This window comes from Macaca nemestrina, chromosome 3 (genome assembly GCF_043159975.1).
Source record: "Macaca nemestrina isolate mMacNem1 chromosome 3, mMacNem.hap1, whole genome shotgun sequence".
Lineage (NCBI taxonomy): Eukaryota > Metazoa > Chordata > Mammalia > Primates > Cercopithecidae > Macaca > Macaca nemestrina.
In genome coordinates this window covers 26,521,701-26,529,753 of record NC_092127.1, presented here as the reverse complement: position 1 = coordinate 26,529,753, position 8,053 = coordinate 26,521,701, and the positions used below count along the sequence as shown (strand labels likewise).

The window sequence follows — 8,053 nt, the reverse complement described above, 5'->3', positions numbered from 1 at the left end:
TTCTCAGGTTTATCTTTTATTTTATAAGATTCAGCCCTAAGATCATGTTCTCTGTGAATTATTGCCTACCTTCCTCCTCTTCCCATCTTTACCTAAGGTGGAGCAGACTTTTCTCACTTCTGTGTTCCCACTATACCCTGTAAAAACATATACTGGTATTAGAGCACCTAGTATCCTTATTTATCCATTTTCTACTATTGCACTCAGGATTGCATTCCCAGCATCAAATGACTGACCAATAATAAGCACAAAACAAATGTTCATTGAATGAACGAATATATTAAGTTTCAATGGCTCTCTAAACCTAATTTCACTAGGTTGGTTCATTAACGGAAATATTAACAGCAACTTATATGTACTTCCCCACTTGTTGCTCCAAGAGATTTACAGGTTTGTGCTTCTATTTTTTTTTTTTTCATGTTTTCAAGTAAATCTAAGTACATGACCTCAGATGACTTTCTCATCCTGAAGCTATTTTACAAAGTAGAGAAAACTAGAAAGGGAAAGCAAATGTCTCCTAGGATACTAAGTCTTCTCTTTATTCTTTATTTTTAAACTCCCTAGAAGCATTATATATATGTGTGTGTGGATATATACATATTATATATGTATATATGTATATATATTATATATATATACACACACACACACATCATGCATTATTCATTGCTGTCTGTAAAGGTCAGCACTCAGGTATATTTATGGATAGAACAGCATGGATACACTCTTACTGAATGATCATAGAGATCAACCCAAAAACCTTGCAGCAGATTGATTATCCTTAATCATTTGGTAGCCAAATTTTGGTATCATCTAAAGTTCAGTTTTTTTAAGCAAATTGTATTATCCTAGGGAAAAAAATAATTTTTCTAAAATGCTGTTATTTCCAAATTAGAGATGATAGGGTCCTCTCAAAACCAGTTCCAAGAAAAAGAGAATTCATGTTCCATTTATCTTTCGGAGCCATTTTTGATGAACAACTGACCTGGAAATCTATGCTAAAATAGGTTCATGATACCTTGTGAAATACTTTCAAGTCATTAAATAAAAAGAATCCTCACTAATGCTTGTCGTGATAATCTTGAATCCACACATATAAACCACTATACTCTAGAAACACAAAGAATTCTAGGGGTGATGAATCAGAAAGTGGCATCTAGAAACAAGGTTTCAGTTACTGTCTCTCAAGTAGCTTCTCTGTACTAGAGTAGGGATAGGTGTGATAAAACAGCGCTGGTCCTCAGATAATACTCTAACAGAAAAGATGATTTAAGCAATCAATTACAATAAAATGTCATGAGGATATGAGAATGGAAGTAGAGCACTGTATGAGAACTGAAGTCTATTCTCACATCTCATGTTACATTCACAGACAGAAATAAAACATTTTTGGCCAGGAGCGGTGGCTCATGCCTGTAATCCCAGCACTTTGGGAGGCCAAGGCAGGTAGATCACCTGAGGTCAGGAGTTTGCGACTAGCCTGGCCAACATGGCGAAACCCTGTCTCTACTAAAAACACAAAAATTAGCCGGGTGTGGTGGCACATGCCTGTAGTCCCAGCTACTTGGGAGACTGAGGCACAAAAATCACTTAAACCTGGAGGTAGAGGCTGCAGTGAGCCAGTATCGCGCCACTGCACTCCAGGCTGGGCGACAGAGAGAGACCCTGTCTCAAAAAAAAAAAAAAAAATAATAATAATAATAATGATAATAATAATAAATAAATACAACTTATTTTAAATGAGCATTTGTAAGGGTCATTGCTACTTGCCCACATTAGGAACTGTCATGACATATCTATCCAGTCCAGCCAGCTATGTGAAAACATACCTGGATGGGTCCTTTGACTAGAACTTTATGAGAACTAACAAAATATTAATTAGCATGATTGAATCTACTTTTTTGTAAGGGCAATTTATACATCTTGCTTTTCTATAACAAAAATAAATTATGCAACTCTAAGACTTACATACAAACTTTCAGGTCCTCTAAGTAAATGGAGAGACACCTTAGTCTATTAGGCCTATGAGAAGGTCTCATTCTGGTCTTAATTTCTCTCCTTCCAGAAACTTTTCTGAATGATTTTCTATGTTCCATTTGGATCTTTTCCTTTTCTGTTGTTGCATATGAGCATTTTTAAAGTATTTGTAGAATGTCCTTAGAATTTGTGTGGACTTGCTCAGATTTCACTGTTGATCACAATATGCCTGGAATGAACTTTATAAAATAGAGAGCAACCATGACACGTGTTCAGCTGAATATAGTGCCCCTTCTTTTAATGTAAGAATGATTTTCTATTTATGTCCTAAATGACAGACTCTCTGTCTCCAGCCTCTTTTTCTGTCTTCAGATACTACTTTGAAAACAAGATGAAAGCCATGGAATCTCCGAGAAAAATGTACATCTTACAGACTTTCAGTGAGTTCTGGAACACCAGGAACCTAGAGTCCACACGAATGAACAGCAGTTTCCTAACCTAATGCGAGAGACTTAAGATTTCTTCTGCGTCCCATGATCTTCTAATAATTGTCTTCTTAGCAAGACTAGACACAGCTCCAAGAAATGTGCACTACCATGAATGTCTTCCAGCTATCTTCTATGACAGCATTTCCCAGTGCATTCTGTGGAATAATGGTACAGGGTGATGTTCTATGAAGAAAAATAAATATGGAAAGTAATATATTCCACAGTCCGTACATTAGATTGCCTACACAACAGCAATGTGCTGTAGTTTAATAGGATTTGAATGAATAAAATTAATGCTCACAGCTATTTTCTTCTGCCGGCAAATATTTTTCTGACCATAATCTTGCTAAACAGAATTCATCTGAACTTATGTTGTTGCCAACAAATATACGAACAATTATACCTAATCAAAAACAAAAACCAAACTGATGTTCAAGAAAATTAATCATTTGCTTTGAATAAATCAGCTATTAAGAAAGCTTACATAATTGAGTCTGACAGTGCCAAATCATGTCTGAGATGAAACACTGCATGATACATAATCAAACAGATATTTGCAAGAGCTGTGGGTTGGGGGAGAGTGCAAATGTTTCCCAGCACTCCTGTATGTCATGGGAGCACACAATAAAACACTTGAAGAACTGCAATAATAAAAGGTTTAAAGAGCTGCAATAATAGGTTTTGCACACTGTAGTGGCTACTGATACTGAGAACATTTTAGAAGTTCATCTCTATCATCTAAACACTACACACCACCACAATCTATTTATTACGTCTTAATAGGAATTCTATGCTAATATTTTATCCCTTTGCATCTGCTCTGTTTTACTATTTGGGTCATATCTCTTGTTAGAAACAATGTTTGACCCATCTATTCTCAATATAAATAAAAAGCTTTTAACACATAAACAAGGTCAATTTGTTCTGTTTGAAAGATGGAGTAATGGAACTAACTGTAAGATATGCAATGTAAAATTTATTCCCATTTCACCTTTATATGAGTAGAAATGAGAGGTACTCAACCAAAATATGCATAACAATTACACTTTCTGTACTAGCCTTCAAATAAATACGTATTTATACAAATAATAGTGTAAATGTATGCTTTCTATAGAATGCAAAGAAAATATTTGATGTTTTTCTTTATGGCTTATTTTCATTATTAAGTATTTTACCATTTGATACACGAATTTGTACTTTGTTTTCAGGTAATTGCATATATCTAGTCTGCCAATGACAGCAATTTATCATTGCACAGAGTCAAAAATGAGATGTAATTTTATTGCTGCTAGTAGCTCAAAACAAGTACTTTGGTCTAATTTATTTATTTATTTATTTTTGAGATGGAGTCTCGCTTTGTCAACAGCTGTAGTAGAGTGATCTAGGCTCGCTGCAACCTCCGCCTCTCGGGTTCAAGCAATTCTCCTGCCTCAGACTCCCGAGGAGCTGGAATTACAGGGATGCACCACCACACCCAGCTAATTTTTGTGTTTTAGTAGAGACGGAGTTTCACCATGTTGGCCAGGCTGGTATCAAATTACTGACCTCAAGTGATCTGCCCACCTCAGCCTCCCAAAGTGTTGGGATTACAGGCGAGAGCCACCCTGCCCAGCCTGATAGATAATATCAAGGGAATATTTCTCAAGTTTAATTTCAGCTACACTACAGAAAATAGTCCCTTGGTTTTCTGGAACAGAATTGCACGTAATCCATTTCCATACAGGATATTATCCATATCCTAATTTATATCCATATAAATTTAGGATTGGACTGGGTCACAAAATGAGAAGTAAAAAAAAAAAAAAAAACTTTTGAAATATTGGCAATTTATCTGCAGAAAAGGACACAAATACATGCGTTTTTTTTTTCTTTTGTATCCTGAATGCACTAAATCATAAACAGTGTAGCTGCAACATTACCTGAAAATAAATTCTTGTGAATGATACTGTTCTTTATTTTTTATATTTTCCAGCTTGCATTACTAAAATTATCTATTTTTTAAACATTTAGACCTCAGATTATTGGTGTTAAACATGAAATGTCAGACTGAATATTTTATGAATGTATATTGTGTGAACATGAATTCACTCTACAAATTAGTTTTTAATTCTTTTTTAAAGATCTAATATTTAATAATACACTAATTTGCTTTCCTTGGCACTTAATTATAGAAGTACATGACTACTTATTTCCAAAAATTCTAAATACCCTGAGCAGCTTAAGATTGTGTCCTAAGTAAAGAATTTCCTCAAGTCTTCTTTATGTGCCTCAGCCAGATTGGGAAAGACTGAGAAGTAAATACAAAGAAAGAATTATCTTCTTTTGCTTGTATTTCCTGATTTGAGTCATCCAGGGGTGAAAGAGACTGCCTTTTCTGCAACAGAAAATAACTCAGTAATGGCAAGTTGTATAAAAGAACTAGTACGAAGCATTGAACCAGTTTAACATACTGCCTAAAAATTTATAAGTTAATAAAATCAAATTCAAATGCCAAACATTATCGGTGAAAGAAAATACATACAAATGACACATTATATTTGAGACTCTACGTGTCCCCAGTTCAATGACTGGTACCTTAGGAAACTGTTCCTTAAAACATACAGTAAGATTTTCAGTACTTGAGAATTTTAAATATCATTTCTTTATATTTAATAAATAGCTTAAAATTATAGCAAACTCAATTCAGATTCTCATTTCTTCTTTATCAAATTGGCCTCAATTTTTAAAAAATATAGTTGCTGCTCACCAGCTCTAAACAATCAACAAAAAATGTAGAACAAAAAGAGGTGGAAGGGACTGACAAATTACAATTCGGTGGGAAAAGAGGAAGAGAATGAGAAAGCATTCGATATTCTTTGCCCCAAAACAATGGAGAACTGTACACAGGCACCATGGTAATTACTTACATCTTCCCTATGTCCCACTAATACATACTAATAATTTAGTTTCTATTACTAGTCACTTACCTACACGAAGAAATTGATACATTTTGGAATTTATATGACTTAGCTACATGGCTTTTAAGAAGTATCCTACTATGGTTTGACAGTCCCCTCCAGAACTCATGTTGCAATTTAGCTGCCACTGTAACAATATTAAGGGAAGGGACCTTTAACAGGTGAGTAGACCATGAGGGCTCCACCCTCACTGGGGACTTGTATTATAAGGGTGAGTTCAGCCACTCTTGTCCTCTCTTACCCTCTTGCCTTCACCATGTGATGACACAGCAAGAAGGCCCTCACAAGATGCCATGCCTTGATATTGGACTTCCCAGACTCCAGAACTGTGAGCCAATAAATTTCTGTTCATTATACATTACCCAGTCTGTGATATTCTGTTATAACAGCACAAAACAGAACATGTCCTTTGGTAAGTTATGAAATTGCACTCTATTCCAGGTTTCCCCTAGCCAGTCTGTAACAGTCTGTTTTATATTGCTATAAAGAAATGCCTGAAGCTGAGTACTTCATTAAGAAAAGAGGTTTATTTAGCTCACAGTTCTACAGATTGTAAAAGAAACAAGACACCAACATCTGCTTCTGGTTAGAGCCTCAGGAAGCTTTCAATCACAGGGAAGTTGAACTGGCAGCACTTATGTCACATAGTGAGTGTGAGCAAGAGAGGTGCCATGCTCTTTTAAACAGCAGCTCTTGTGTGAACTAATAGAGTGAGAACTCACACATTACCATGGGGACAGCACCAAACCATTCATGAGGGTTCCATCCCATGACTGAAACACCTCCACCAGGATCACATTTCAACACAAGATTTGGAGGGGACAAAGGTCCAAACTATATCATAGTCTCAACCCAGTTATTTCAATAGTCTACTTCTAATAAGTAAACAAGCCATCCAGTTTCCATGGTGTGATCACAGCTCATTGGAGCCTCAACCTCCTGGGTTCAAGTGATCTTTCTGCCTCAGTCACTTGAGTAGTTGAAACTACAGGCATGTGGAACCATGCCTGGCTAATTTTTGTATTTTTTGTAGATGAGGTTTCACCATGTTGCCCAGGTTGGTGGTCTTGAACTCCTGGGCTCTAGCAATCTTCCTGCCTCAGCATCCCAAAGTGTTGGGATTACAAGTGTGAGCCACCCTACCCAGCCTACAGCTACTCACCTTAATAAAACAAATATATTCGCTTAGGCAATGATTTTAATTTAATTCTATATTTGCAACTGTAGACATGCAAAGGGGTTACCCATACACAATCATGTGAATGTCAGCCTACCTTATTATATAGTAAAAGGTTAATACAAAGAATTCTCCATGGAAACTGTGAAACTGTCAGTAGAACATCTTAAGTCTTTGCATTTACATCAGTTTAAAGATCTAGGGACACAATTTTAAAGATGCGCTGTAAGATTAAGGTGAGGATGACGACAACTGCATTATTTCTCTCTTCCAAATAAGAGACAGTTGGTGACTTAGTCCTTTTGTGCTGCTGTAACAAAATACCACAGGCTGAGAAATTTATAAAAACAACAGAAATTTATGCTGGGCATGGTGGCTTGTACCTGTAATCTCAGCTACTCAAAAGGCTGAGACAAAGGGATTGCTTGAGGCCAGGTGTTCGAGACCAGCTAAGACAACATAGCAAGACCCTGTCTCTAAAATAAATAAGTATGCCTTACAGTTCTGGATGCTGGAGAAGTAAAGATGAAGGCATTAGTAGGTTTGGTGTCTGGTGAGGGTTGCTCTCTGCTTACAAGACGGCACCCTGTTGCCACATTCTCCGGAGGGAAGAATACTGAGTCTTCTTCACATGGTGGATGAGACTGGGGAGCAAAATGGATCTAAGCCGGTTCCTTCCAGCCCTTTTTATAAGGCACAAATCCATACATTAGTGCCTAAGTGCCTTTTATAAGGCACTAATCCATACATAAGTGCAAAGCCCTCATGACTTAATCATTTCCCAATACTTTAAACAATTTCTCTAGATTATTTTATAATGCCTAATACAATGTAAAAACTTTATATAGTTATACTCTATTGTTTAGGGAATAATCACAAGAAAAAAAAGTCTACCATGTTCAGTACAGTTGCAACCATACATTTTATTTTTTTCTATATATTTGTGATTCACAATTGGTTGAACCCACAGATGCTGAACCCACAGACAGAGAGGGCCGATTTGTATAGAGAGGAAGGCAATTGGACCTAAGTGGTTAAGATATCAACTTAATTTAAAGCAAAGATCAAATGGTACAATTCAGATGTTTCTGTAGATAGTAAATATCCACTGTCAGATAATACTATAGGCACACACTGTTTTATTGTACTTCATTGTACTATACTTCATATACATTGCACTTTTTACAAATCGAAGGTTTGTAGCAATCCCACACCTAGCAAGTGTATCAACTCCATTTTTCCCAACAGCGTATGCTCACTTCATGTATACTGTCACATTCTGGTAATTCTCCCAATATTCTGAACTTTTTCATAATTGTTATTTGTGTTATAGTGATCTCAATCAGTGATCTTTGATGTTACTATTGTTTTGGAGGCACCACGAACTATGCCCATATAATATAGCGAACTTAATGGATACATGTGTATGTTCTGACTGCTCCACACATCTGCTG

The 8,053-nt window shown here is 36.2% G+C and overlaps 1 long non-coding RNA gene across 1 annotated transcript; it reads right to left on the bottom strand.

The window, feature by feature from the left end:
• Positions 1-2,779: 2,779 nt before the first annotated feature.
• Positions 2,780-7,942, bottom strand: LOC139362290 (uncharacterized). The gene is made up of 3 exons (XR_011620857.1): positions 5,664-7,942; positions 5,432-5,549; positions 2,780-2,868 (listed from the first exon to the last, which is right to left on the bottom strand). It is a non-coding gene; the product is annotated as an uncharacterized lncRNA (long non-coding RNA).
• Between the last annotated feature and the right edge of the window lie 111 nt (positions 7,943-8,053).